The sequence below is a fragment of the Cervus elaphus genome, unplaced genomic scaffold, assembly GCF_910594005.1.
Source record: "Cervus elaphus unplaced genomic scaffold, mCerEla1.1, whole genome shotgun sequence".
NCBI classification, from domain to species: domain Eukaryota; kingdom Metazoa; phylum Chordata; class Mammalia; order Artiodactyla; family Cervidae; genus Cervus; species Cervus elaphus.
This window is the reverse complement of record NW_025316779.1, coordinates 5,773,074-5,787,131: the sequence shown is the minus strand read 5'-3', so window position 1 is coordinate 5,787,131 and position 14,058 is coordinate 5,773,074.

The window sequence follows — 14,058 nt, the reverse complement described above, 5'->3', positions numbered from 1 at the left end:
ATGGCACTCCAGAGAAACCCCAAGAACACTGTTTCAAGGCGAGAGGGATCCGGAGGTCACTGTAGCAACACGAAAGAGCTCCGTGGGCCAAAAATCAACTCGAGATGAGAGGTTAGTCCCTGGCTTCGACTCCAGAGGAATACCACCTTACCACAAGCACCTCAAGAGGAGGCTTCTCTCAGCTCTAGGTATGTGAGAGGGACCCTGAGTTTGCGGCCTCAAGTGGAATGGACACCGCGATGCCCTGACGCGAAATAAGGCCGGATATCCCTGCAGTGACTTCAATGCAGGCTCGTCTTGCATCTCCCAAGATGAAAGAATGTCTGAATCCCCTGTGTAGACCACAGAGAAAGACCTAGTTCCCCACCTCATCGCGACCGGAGGCCTCACATCCTTTGAAAACTCCAGAGGTACGCGGAGATCAGTGCCTCCAAAGGAGACGATGCCTGACTCCTCGTGAAACTTGATAGGAGTCCCAGGATTCCTGTGGCACGTGGAAAGGGACCCTTGGTCTCCCGCCTCAGCTGGAGAGGCGTCCCAATTGCCTTGCCAAGCCTCGAGGAGAATCCCGAGTTGTGTCTCGCAACTAGGCAAGAGTCCTGACGTGGCTGAACAAACACGTGTGTGGAAGGGCCATCCCCGTCGTAACTCGAGAATATACCCCAGGTTCCCGCCGCAACTCGAGAAAAACCATGAGACTTCCCCCTCGCCGCGAGATGAGGCCCGATTCCCCTGCACTGCGTGCAGAGCAATTCCGTCTTGCACATCACATATGAAAGGAGCCTTGATTTCCTTCATGGCACTCCAGAGAAACCCCAAGAACACTCTTTCAAGGATAGAGGGATCCTGAGGTCACTGTAGCAACACGAAAGAGCTCCGTGGGCTAAAAATCAACTCGAGATGAGAGGTTAGTCCCTGGCTTCGACTACAGAGGAATACCACCTTACCACAAGCACCTCAAGAGGAGGCTTCTCTCAGCTCTAGGTATGTGAGAGGGACCCTGAGTTTGCGGCCTCAAGTGGAATGGACACCGCGATGCCCTGACTCGAAATAAGGCCGGATATCCCTGCAGTGACTTCAATGCAGGCTCGTCTTGCATCTCCCAAGAAGAAAGGATGTCTGAATCCCCTGTGGAGACCACAGAGAAAGACCTAGTTCCCCACCTCATCGCGACCGGAGGCCTCACATCCTTTGAAAACTCCAGAGGTACGCGGAGATCAGTGCCTCCAAAGGAGACGATGCCTAACTCCTCGTGAAACTTGAAAGGAGTCCCAGGATTCTTGCGGCACGTGGAAAGGGACCCTTGGTCTCCCGCCTCAGCTGGAGAGGCGTTCCAATTGCCCTGCCAAGCCTCGAGGAGAATCCCGAGTTGTCCCTCGCAACTAGGCAGGAGTCCTGACGTGGCTGAACAAACACGTGGGTGGAAGGGCCATCCCCGTCGTAACTCGAGAATATACCCCAGGTTCCCGCCGCAACTCGAGAAAAACCATGAGACTTCCCCCTCGATGCGAGATGAGGCCCGATTCCCCTGTACTGCGTGCAGAGCAATTCCGTCTTGCACATCACACATGAAAGGAGCCTTGATTTCCTTGATGGCACTCCAGAGAAACCCCAAGATCACTGTTTCAAGGATAGAGGGATCCTGAAGTCACTGTAGCAACACGAAAGAGCTCCGTGGACCAAAAATCAACTCGAGATGAGAGGTTAGTCCCTGGCTTCGACTCCAGAGGAATACCACCTTACCACAAGCACCTCAAGAGGAGGCTTCTCTCAGCTCTAGGTATGTGAGAGGGACCCTGAGTTTGCGGCCTCAAGTGGAATGGACACCGCGATGCCCTGACTCGAAATAAGGCCGGATATCCCTGCAGTGACTGGAATGCAGGCTCGTCTTGCATCTCCCAAGACGAAAGGGTGTCTGAATCCCCTGTGGAGACCACAGAGAAAAACCTAGTTCCCCACCTCATCGCGACAGGAGGCCTCAAATCCTTTGAAAACTCCAGATGTACGCGGAGATCAGTGCCTCCAAAGGAGACGATGCCTGACTCCTCGTGAAACTTGATAGGAGTCCCAGGATTCCTGTGGCACTTGGAAAGGGACACTTGGTCTCCCGCCTCAGCTGGAGAGGCGTCCCAATTGCCCTGCCAAGCCTCGAGGAGAATCCAGAGTTGTCCCTCGCAACTAGGCAGGAGTCCTGACGTCGCTGAAGAAACACGTGGGTGGAAGGGCCATCCCCGTCGTAACTCGAGAATATACCCCAGGTTCCCGCCGCAACTCGAGAAAAACCATGAGACTTCCCCCTCGCCGCGAGATGAGGCCCGATTCCCCTGCACTGCGTGCAGAGCAATTCCGTGTTGCACATCACACATGAAAGGAGCCTTGATTTCCTTGATGGCACTCCAGAGAAACCCCAAGAACACTGTTTCAAGGATAGAGGGATCCTGAGGTCACTGTAGCAACACGAAAGAGCTCCGTGGGCCAAAAATCAACTCGAGATGAGAGGTTAGTCCCTGGCTTCGACTCCAGAGGAATACCACCTTACCACAAGCACCTCAAGAGGAGGCTTCTCTCAGCTCTAGGTATGTGAGAGAGACCCTGAGTTAGCGTCCTCAAGTGGAATGGACACCGCGATGCCCTGACGCGAAATAAGGCTGGATATCCCTGCAGTGACTGGAATGCAGGCTCGTCTTGCATCTCCCAAGATGAAAGGATGTCTGAATCCCCTGTGGAGACCACAGAGAAACACCCAGTTCCCCACCTCATCGCGACCGGAGGCCTCACATCCTTTGAAAACTCCAGAGGTACGCGGAGATCAGTGCCTCCAAAGGAGACGATGCCTGACTCCTCGTGAAACTTGATAGGAGTCCCAGGATTCTTGTGGCACGTGGAAAGGGACCCTTGGTCTCCCGCCTCAGCTGGAGAGGCGTTCCAATTGCCCTGCCAAGCCTCGAGGAGAATCCCGAGTTGTCCCTCGCAACAAGGCAGGAGTCCTGACGTGGCTGAACAAACACGTGGGTGGAAGGGCCATCCCCGTCGTAACTCGAGAATATACCCCAGGTTCCCGCCGCAACTCGAGAAAAACCATGAGACTTCCCCCTCGATGCGAGATGAGGCCCGATTCCCCTGTACTGCATGCAGAGCAATTCCGTCTTGCACATCACACATGAAAGGAGCCTTGATTTCCTTGATGGCACTCCAGAGAAACCCCAGAACACTGTTTCAAGGATAGAGGGATCCTGAGGTCACTGTAGCAACACGAAAGAACTCTGTGGACCAGAAATCAACTCGAAAAGAGAGGTTAGTCCCTGGATTCGTCTCCAGAGGAATACCACCTTACCACAAGCACCTCAAGAGGAGGCTTCTCTCAGCTCTAGGTATGTGAGAGGGACCCTGAGTTTGCGGCCTCAAGTGGAATGGACACCGCGATGCCCTGACTCGAAATAAGGCCGAATATCCCTGCAGTAACTTCAATGCAGGCTCGTCTTGCATCTCCCAGGACAAAAGGATGTCTGAATCCCCAGTGGAAAGCACAGAGAAAGACTTAGTTCCCCACCTCATCGCGACCGATAGCCTCACATCCTTTGAAAACACCAGAGGTACGCGGAGATCAGTGCCTCCAAAGGAGACGATGCCTGACTCATCGTGAAACTTGATAGGAGTCCCAGGATTCCTGTGGCACGTGGAAAGGGACCCTTGGTCTCCCGCCTCAGCTGGAGAGGCGTCCCAATTGCCTTGCCAAGCCTCGAGGAGAATCCCGAGTTGTGTCTCGCAACTAGGCAAGAGTCCTGACGTGGCTGAACAAACACGTGTGTGGAAGGGCCATCCCCATCGTAACTCGAGAATATACCCCAGGTTCCCACTGCAACTCGAGAAAAACCATGAGACTTCCCCCTCGCCGCGAGATGAGGCCCGATTCCCCTGCACTCCGTGCAGAGCAATTCTGTGTTGCACATCACACATGAAAGGAGCCTTGGTTTCCTTCATGGCACTCCAGAGAAACCCCAAGAACACTGTTTCAAGGCTAGAGGGATCCTGAGGTCACTGTAGCAACACGAAAGAGCTCCGTGGACCAAAAATCAACTCGAGATGAGAGGTTAATCCCTGGCTTCGACTCCAGAGGAATACCACCTTACCACAAGCACCTCAAGAGGAGGCTTCTCTCAGCTCTAGGTATGTGAGAGGGACCCTGAGTTTGCGGCCTCAAGTGGAATGGACACCGCGATGCCCTGACTCGAAATAAGGCCGGATATCCCTGCAGTGACTGGAATGCAGGCTCGTCTTGCATCTCCCAAGACGAAAGGGTGTCTGAATCCCCTGTGGAGACCACAGAGAAAGACCTAGTTCCCCACCTCATCGCGACCGGAGGCCTCACATCCTTTGAAAACTCCAGAGGTACGCGGAGATCAGTGCCTCCAAAGGAGACGATGCCTAACTCCTCGTGAAACTTGAAAGGAGTCCCAGGATTCTTGCGGCACGTGGAAAGGGACCCTTGGTCTCCCGCCTCAGCTGGAGAGGCGTTCCAATTGCCCTGCCAAGCCTCGAGGAGAATCCCGAGTTGTCCCTCGCAACTAGGCAGGAGTCCTGACGTGGCTGAACAAACACGTGGGTGGAAGGGCCATCCCCGTCGTAACTCGAGAATATACCCCAGGTTCCCGCCGCAACTCGAGAAAAACCATGAGACTTCCCCCTCGATGCGAGATGAGGCCCGATTCCCCTGTACTGCGTGCAGAGCAATTCCGTCTTGCACATCACACATGAAAGGAGCCTTGATTTCCTTGATGGCACTCCAGAGAAACCCCAAGATCACTGTTTCAAGGATAGAGGGATCCTGAAGTCACTGTAGCAACACGAAAGAGCTCCGTGGACCAAAAATCAACTCGAGATGAGAGGTTAGTCCCTGGCTTCGACTCCAGAGGAATACCACCTTACCACAAGCACCTCAAGAGGAGGCTTCTCTCAGCTCTAGGTATGTGAGAGGGACCCTGAGTTTGCGGCCTCAAGTGGAATGGACACCGCGATGCCCTGACTCGAAATAAGGCCGGATATCCCTGCAGTGACTGGAATGCAGGCTCGTCTTGCATCTCCCAAGACGAAAGGGTGTCTGAATCCCCTGTGGAGACCACAGAGAAAAACCTAGTTCCCCACCTCATCGCGACAGGAGGCCTCAAATCCTTTGAAAACTCCAGATGTACGCGGAGATCAGTGCCTCCAAAGGAGACGATGCCTGACTCCTCGTGAAACTTGATAGGAGTCCCAGGATTCCTGTGGCACTTGGAAAGGGACACTTGGTCTCCCGCCTCAGCTGGAGAGGCGTCCCAATTGCCCTGCCAAGCCTCGAGGAGAATCCAGAGTTGTCCCTCGCAACTAGGCAGGAGTCCTGACGTCGCTGAAGAAACACGTGGGTGGAAGGGCCATCCCCGTCGTAACTCGAGAATATACCCCAGGTTCCCGCCGCAACTCGAGAAAAACCATGAGACTTCCCCCTCGCCGCGAGATGAGGCCCGATTCCCCTGCACTGCGTGCAGAGCAATTCCGTGTTGCACATCACACATGAAAGGAGCCTTGATTTCCTTGATGGCACTCCAGAGAAACCCCAAGAACACTGTTTCAAGGATAGAGGGATCCTGAGGTCACTGTAGCAACACGAAAGAGCTCCGTGGGCCAAAAATCAACTCGAGATGAGAGGTTAGTCCCTGGCTTCGACTCCAGAGGAATACCACCTTACCACAAGCACCTCAAGAGGAGGCTTCTCTCAGCTCTAGGTATGTGAGAGAGACCCTGAGTTAGCGTCCTCAAGTGGAATGGACACCGCGATGCCCTGACGCGAAATAAGGCTGGATATCCCTGCAGTGACTGGAATGCAGGCTCGTCTTGCATCTCCCAAGATGAAAGGATGTCTGAATCCCCTGTGGAGACCACAGAGAAACACCCAGTTCCCCACCTCATCGCGACCGGAGGCCTCACATCCTTTGAAAACTCCAGAGGTACGCGGAGATCAGTGCCTCCAAAGGAGACGATGCCTGACTCCTCGTGAAACTTGATAGGAGTCCCAGGATTCTTGTGGCACGTGGAAAGGGACCCTTGGTCTCCCGCCTCAGCTGGAGAGGCGTTCCAATTGCCCTGCCAAGCCTCGAGGAGAATCCCGAGTTGTCCCTCGCAACAAGGCAGGAGTCCTGACGTGGCTGAACAAACACGTGGGTGGAAGGGCCATCCCCGTCGTAACTCGAGAATATACCCCAGGTTCCCGCCGCAACTCGAGAAAAACCATGAGACTTCCCCCTCGATGCGAGATGAGGCCCGATTCCCCTGTACTGCATGCAGAGCAATTCCGTCTTGCACATCACACATGAAAGGAGCCTTGATTTCCTTGATGGCACTCCAGAGAAACCCCAGAACACTGTTTCAAGGATAGAGGGATCCTGAGGTCACTGTAGCAACACGAAAGAACTCTGTGGACCAGAAATCAACTCGAAAAGAGAGGTTAGTCCCTGGATTCGTCTCCAGAGGAATACCACCTTACCACAAGCACCTCAAGAGGAGGCTTCTCTCAGCTCTAGGTATGTGAGAGGGACCCTGAGTTTGCGGCCTCAAGTGGAATGGACACCGCGATGCCCTGACTCGAAATAAGGCCGAATATCCCTGCAGTAACTTCAATGCAGGCTCGTCTTGCATCTCCCAGGACAAAAGGATGTCTGAATCCCCAGTGGAAAGCACAGAGAAAGACTTAGTTCCCCACCTCATCGCGACCGATAGCCTCACATCCTTTGAAAACACCAGAGGTACGCGGAGATCAGTGCCTCCAAAGGAGACGATGCCTGACTCATCGTGAAACTTGATAGGAGTCCCAGGATTCCTGTGGCACGTGGAAAGGGACCCTTGGTCTCCCGCCTCAGCTGGAGAGGCGTCCCAATTGCCTTGCCAAGCCTCGAGGAGAATCCCGAGTTGTGTCTCGCAACTAGGCAAGAGTCCTGACGTGGCTGAACAAACACGTGTGTGGAAGGGCCATCCCCATCGTAACTCGAGAATATACCCCAGGTTCCCACTGCAACTCGAGAAAAACCATGAGACTTCCCCCTCGCCGCGAGATGAGGCCCGATTCCCCTGCACTCCGTGCAGAGCAATTCTGTGTTGCACATCACACATGAAAGGAGCCTTGGTTTCCTTCATGGCACTCCAGAGAAACCCCAAGAACACTGTTTCAAGGCTAGAGGGATCCTGAGGTCACTGTAGCAACACGAAAGAGCTCCGTGGACCAAAAATCAACTCGAGATGAGAGGTTAATCCCTGGCTTCGACTCCAGAGGAATACCACCTTACCACAAGCACCTCAAGAGGAGGCTTCTCTCAGCTCTAGGTATGTGAGAGGGACCCTGAGTTTGCGGCCTCAAGTGGAATGGACACCGCGATGCCCTGACTCGAAATAAGGCCGGATATCCCTGCAGTGACTGGAATGCAGGCTCGTCTTGCATCTCCCAAGACGAAAGGGTGTCTGAATCCCCTGTGGAGACCACAGAGAAAGACCTAGTTCCCCACCTCATCGCGACAGGAGGCCTCAAATCCTTTGAAAACTCCAGAGGTACGCGGAGATCAGTGCCTCCAAAGGAGACGATGCCTGACTCCTCGTGAAACTTGATAGGAGTCCCAGGATTCCTGTGGCACTTGGAAAGGGACACTTGGTCTCCCGCCTCAGCTGGAGAGGCGTCCCAATTGCCCTGCCAAGCCTCGAGGAGAATCCAGAGTTGTCCCTCGCAACTAGGCAGGAGTCCTGACGTCGCTGAAGAAACACGTGGGTGAAAGGGCCATCCCCGTCGTAACTCGAGAATATACCCCAGGTTCCCGCCGCAACTCGAGAAAAACCATGAGACTTCCCCCTCGCCGCGAGATGAGGCCCGATTCCCCTGCACTGCGTGCAGAGCAATTCCGTGTTGCACATCACACATGAAAGGAGCCTTGATTTCCTTCATGGCACTCCCGAGAAACCCCAAGAACACTGTTTCAAGGCTAGAGGGATCCTGAGGTCACTGTAGCAACAGGAAAGAGCTCCGTGGACCAAAAATCAACCCGAGATGAGAGGTTAGTCCCTGGCTTCGACTCCAGAGGAATACCACCTTACCACAAGCACCACAAGAGGAGGCTTCTCTCAGCTCCAGGTATGTGAGAGGGACCCTGAGTTTGCAGCCTCAAGTGGAATGGACACCGCGAGGCCCTGACTCGAAATAAGGCCGGATATCCCTGCAGTGACTGGAATGCAGGCTCGTCTTGCATCTCCCAAGACGAAAGGGTGTCTGAATCCCCTGTGGAGACCACAGAGAAAGACCTAGTTCCCCACCTCATCGCGACAGGAGGCCTCAAATCCTTTGAAAACTCCAGAGGTATGCGGAGATCAGTGCCTCCAAAGGAGACGATGCCTGACTCCTCGTGAAACTTGATAGGAGACCCAGGATTCCTGTGGCACGTGGAAAGGGACCCTTGGTCTCCCGTCTCAGCTGGAGAGGCGTCCCAATTGCCCTGCAAAGCCTCGAGGAGAATCCCGAGTTGTCCCTCGCAACTAGGCAGGAGTCCTGACATGGCTGAACAAACACGTGGGTGGAAGGGCCATCCCCGTCGTAACTCGAGAATATACCCCAGGTTCCCGCCGCAACTCGAGAAAAACCATGAGACTTCCCCCTCGCCGCGAGATGAGGCCCGATTCCCCTGCACTGCGTGCAGAGCAATTCCGTGTTGCACATCACACATGAAAGGAGCCTTGATTTCCTTGATGGCACTCCAGAGAAACCCCAACAACACTGTTTCAAGGCTAGAGGGATCCTGAGGTCACTGTAGCAACATGAAAGAGCTCCGTGGACCAAGAATCAACACGAGATGAAAGGTTAGTCCCTGGCTTCGACTCCTGAGGAATACCACCTTACCACAAGCACCTCAAGAGGAGGCTTCTCTCAGCTCTAGGTATGTGAGAGGGATCCTGAGTTTGCGGCCTCAAGTGGAATGGACACCGCGATGCCCTGACTCGAAATAAGGCCGGATATCCCTGCAGTGACTGGAATGCAGGCTCGTCTTGCATCTCCCAAGACGAAAGGGTGTCTGAATCCCCTGTGGAGACCACCGAGAAAGACCTAGTTCCCCACCTCATCGCGACCGGAGGCCTCACATCCTTTGAAAACTCCAGAGGTACGCGGAGATCAGTGCCTCCAAAGGAGACGATGCCTGACTCCTCGTGAAACTTGATAGGAGTCCCAGGATTCTTGTGGCACGTGGAAAGGGACCCTTGGTCTCCCGCCTCAGCTGGAGAGGCGTTCCAATTGCCCTGCCAAGCCTCGAGGAGAATCCCGAGTTGTCCCTCGCAACTAGGCAGGAGTCCTGACGTGGCTGAACAAACACGTGGGTGGAAGGGCCATCCCCGTCGTAACTCGAGAATATACCCCAGGTTCCCGCCGCAACTCGAGAAAAACCATGAGACTTCCCCCTCGATGCGAGATGAGGCCCGATTCCCCTGCACTGCGTGCAGAGCAATTCCGTCTTGCACATCACACATGAAAGGAGCCTTGATTTCCTTGATGGCACTCCAGAGAAACCCCAAGAACACTGTTTCAAGGCGAGAGGGATCCGGAGGTCACTGTAGCAACACGAAAGAACTCTGTGGACCAAAAATCAACTCGAAAAGAGAGGTTAGTCCCTGGATTCGTCTCCAGAGGTATACCACCTTACCACAAGCACCTCAAGAGGAGGCTTCTCTCAGCTCTAGGTATGTGAGAGGGACCCTGAGTTTGCGGCCTCAAGTGGAATGGACACCGCGATGCCCTGACTCGAAATAAGGCCGGATATCCCTGCAGTGACTGGAATGCAGGCTCGTCTTGCATCTCCCAGGACAAAAGGATGTCTGAATCCCCTGTGGAGACCACAGAGAAAGACCTAGTTCCCCACCTCATCGCGACAGGAGGCCTCAAATCCTTTGAAAACTCCAGAGGTACGCGGAGATCAGTGCCTCCAAAGGAGACGATGCCTGACTCCTCGTGAAACTTGATAGGAGTCCCAGGATTCCTGTGGCACTTGGAAAGGGACACTTGGTCTCCCGCTTCAGCTGGAGAGGCGTCCCAATGGCCCTGCCAAGCCTCGAGGAGAATCCAGAGTTGTCCCTCGCAACTAGGCAGGAGTCCTGACGTCGCTGAAGAAACACGTGTGTGGAAGGGCCAGACCCGGCGTAACTCGAGAATATACCCCAGGTTCCCGCCGCAACTCGAGAAAAACCATGAGACTTCCCCCTCGCCGCGAGATGAGGCCCGATTCCCCTGCACTGCGTGCAGAGCAATTCCGTGTTGCACATCACACATGAAAGGAGCCTTGATTTCCTTGATGGCACTCCAGAGAAACCCCAAGAACACTGTTTCAAGGATAGAGGGATCCTGAGGTCACTGTAGCAACACGAAAGAGCTCCGTGGGCCAAAAATCAACTCGAGATGAGAGGTTAGTCCCTGGCTTCGACTCCAGAGGAATACCACCTTACCACAAGCACCTCAAGAGGAGGCTTCTCTCAGCTCTAGGTATGTGAGAGGGACCCTGAGTTAGCGTCCTCAAGTGGAATGGACACCGCGATGCCCTGACGCGAAATAAGGCTGGATATCCCTGCAGTGACTGGAATGCAGGCTCGTCTTGCATCTCCCAAGACGAAAGGGTGTCTGAATCCCCTGTGGAGACCACAGAGAAAGACCTAGTTCCCCACCTCATCGCGACCGGAGGCCTCAAATCCTTTGAAAACTCCAGAGGTATGCGGAGATCAGTGCCTCCAAAGGAGACGATGCCTGACTCCTCGTGAAACTTGATAGGAGACCCAGGATTCCTGTGGCACGTGGAAAGGGACCCTTGGTCTCCCGTCTCAGCTGGAGAGGCGTTCCAATTGCCCTGCCAAGACTCGAGGAGAATCCCGAGTTGTCCCTCGCAACTAGGCAGGAGTCCTGACATGGCTGAACACACACGTTTGTGGAAGGGCCATCCCCGTCGTAACTCGAGAATATACCCCAGGTTCCCGCCGCAACTCGAGAAAAACCATGAGACTTCCCCCTCGCCGCGAGGTGAGGCCCGATTGCCCTGCACTGCGTGCAGAGCAATTCCGTGTTGCACATCACACATGAAAGGAGCCTTGATTTCCTTGATGGCACTCCAGAGAAACCCCAACAACACTGTTTCAAGGCTAGAGGGATCCTGAGGTCACTGTAGCAACATGAAAGAGCTCCGTGGACCAAAAATCAACACGAGATGAAAGGTTAGTCCCTGGCTTCGACTCCTGAGGAATACCACCTTACCACAAGCACCTCAAGAGGAGGCTTCTCTCAGCTCTAGGTATGTGAGAGGGATCCTGAGTTTGCGGCCTCAAGTGGAATGATCACCGCGATGCCCTGACTCGTAATAAGGCCGGATATCCCTGCAGTGACTTGAATGCAGGCTCGTCTTGCATCTCCCAAGAAGAAAGGATGTCTGAATCCCCTGTGGAGACCACAGAGAAACACCCAGTTCCCCACCTCATCGCGACCGGAGGCCTCACATCCTTTGAAAACTCCAGAGGTACGCGGAGATCAGTGCCTCCAAAGGAGACGATGCCTGACTCCTCGTGAAACTTGATAGGAGTCCCAGGATTCTTGTGGCACGTGGAAAGGGACCCTTGGTCTCCCGCCTCAGCTGGAGAGGCGTTCCAATTGCCCTGCCAAGCCTCGAGGAGAATCCCGAGTTGTCCCTCGCAACTAGGCAGGAGTCCTGACGTGGCTGAACAAACACGTGGGTGGAAGGGCCATCCCCGTCGTAACTCGAGAATATACCCCAGGTTCCCGCCGCAACTCGAGAAAAACCATGAGACTTCCCCCTCGATGCGAGATGAGGCCCGATTCCCCTGTACTGCATGCAGAGCAATTCCGTCTTGCACATCACACATGAAAGGAGCCTTGATTTCCTTGATGGCACTCCAGAGAAACCCCAGAACACTGTTTCAAGGATAGAGGGATCCTGAGGTCACTGTAGCAACACGAAAGAACTCTGTGGACCAGAAATCAACTCGAAAAGAGAGGTTAGTCCCTGGATTCGTCTCCAGAGGAATACCACCTTACCACAAGCACCTCAAGAGGAGGCTTCTCTCAGCTCTAGGTATGTGAGAGGGACCCTGAGTTTGCGGCCTCAAGTGGAATGGACACCGCGATGCCCTGACTCGAAATAAGGCCGAATATAACTGCAGTAACTTCAATGCAGGCTCGTCTTGCATGCCCCAGGACAAAAGGATGTCTGAATCCCCTGTGGAAAGCACAGAGAAAGACTTAGTTCCCCACCTCATCGCGACCGATAGCCTCACATCCTTTGAAAACTCCAGAGGTACGCGGAGATCAGGGCCTCCAAAGGAGACGATGCCTGACTCCTCGTGAAACTTGATAGGAGTCCCAGGATTCCTGTGGCACTTGAAAAGGGACCCTTGGTCTCCCGCCTCAGCTGGAGAGGCGTCCCAATTGCCCTGCCAATCCTCGAGGAGAAGCCAGAGTTGTCCCTCGCAACTAGGCAGGAGTCCTGACGTCGCTGACGAAACACGTGGGTGGAAGGGCCATCCCCGTCGTAACTCGAGAATATACCCCAGGTTCCCGCCGCAACTTGAGAGAAATAATGAGACTTCCCCCTCGCCGCGAGATGAGGCCCGATTCCCCTGCACTGCGTGCAGAGCAATTCCGTGTTGCACATCACACATGAAAGGAGCCTTGATTTCCTTGATGGCACTCCAGAGAAACCCCAAGAACACTGTTTCAAGGCAAGAGGGATCCTGAGGTCACTGTAGCAACACGAAAGAGCTCCGTGGGCCAAAAATCAACTCGAGATGAGAGGTTAGTCCCTGGCTTCGACTCCAGAGGAATACCACCTTACCACAAGCACCTCAAGAGGAGGCTTCTCTCAGCTCTAGGTATGTGAGAGGGACCCTGAGTTTGCGGCCTCAAGTGGAATGGACACCGCGATGCCCTGACGCGAAATAAGGCTGGATATCCCTGCAGTGACTTGAATGCAGGCTCGTCTTGCATCTCCCAAGATGAAAGGATGTCTGAAACCCCTGTGGAGACCACAGAGAAAGACCTAGTTCCCCACCTCATCGCGACCGGAGGCCTCACATCCTTTGAAAACTCCAGAGGTACGCGGAGATCAGTGCCTCCAAAGGAGACGATGCCTGACTCCTCGTGAAACTTGATAGGAGTTCCAGGATTCCTGTGGCACGTGGAAAGGGACCCTTGGTCTCCCGCCTCAGCTGGAAAGGCGTCCCAATGGCCTTGCTCAGCCTCGAGAAGAATCCCGAGTTGTGTCTCGCAACTAGGCAAGAGTCCTGACGTGGCTGAACAAACACGTGTGTGGAAGGGCCATCCCCGTCGTAACTCGAGAATATACCCCAGGTTCCCGCCGCAACTCGAGAAAAACCATGAGACTTCCCCCTCGCCGCGAGATGAGGCCCGATTCCCCTGCACTGCGTGCAGAGCAATTCCGTCTTGCACATCACATATGAAAGGAGCCTTGATTTCCTTCATGGCACTCCAGAGAAACCCCAAGAACACTGATTCAAGGATAGATGGATCCTGAGGTCACTGTAGCAACACGAAAGAGCTCCGTGGGCCAAAAATCAACTCGAGATGAGAGGTTAGTCCCTGGCTTCGACTCCAGAGGAATACCACCTTACCACAAGCACCTCAAGAGGAGGCTTCTCTCAGCTCTAGGTATGTGAGAGGGACCCTGAGTTTGCGGCCTCAAGTGGAATGGACACCGCGATGCCCTGACTCGAAATAAGGCCGGATATCCCTGCAGTGACTTGAATGCAGGCTCGTCTTGCATCTCCCAAGAAGAAAGGATGTCTGAATCCCCTGTGGAGACCACAGAGAAAGACCTAGTTCCCCACCTCATCGCGACCGGAGGCCTCACATCCTTTGAAAACTCCAGAGGTACGCGGAGATCAGTGCCTCCAAAGGAGACGATGCCTAACTCCTCGTGAAACTTGAAAGGAGTCCCAGGATTCTTGTGGCACGTGGAAAGGGACCCTTGGTCTCCCGCCTCAGCTGGA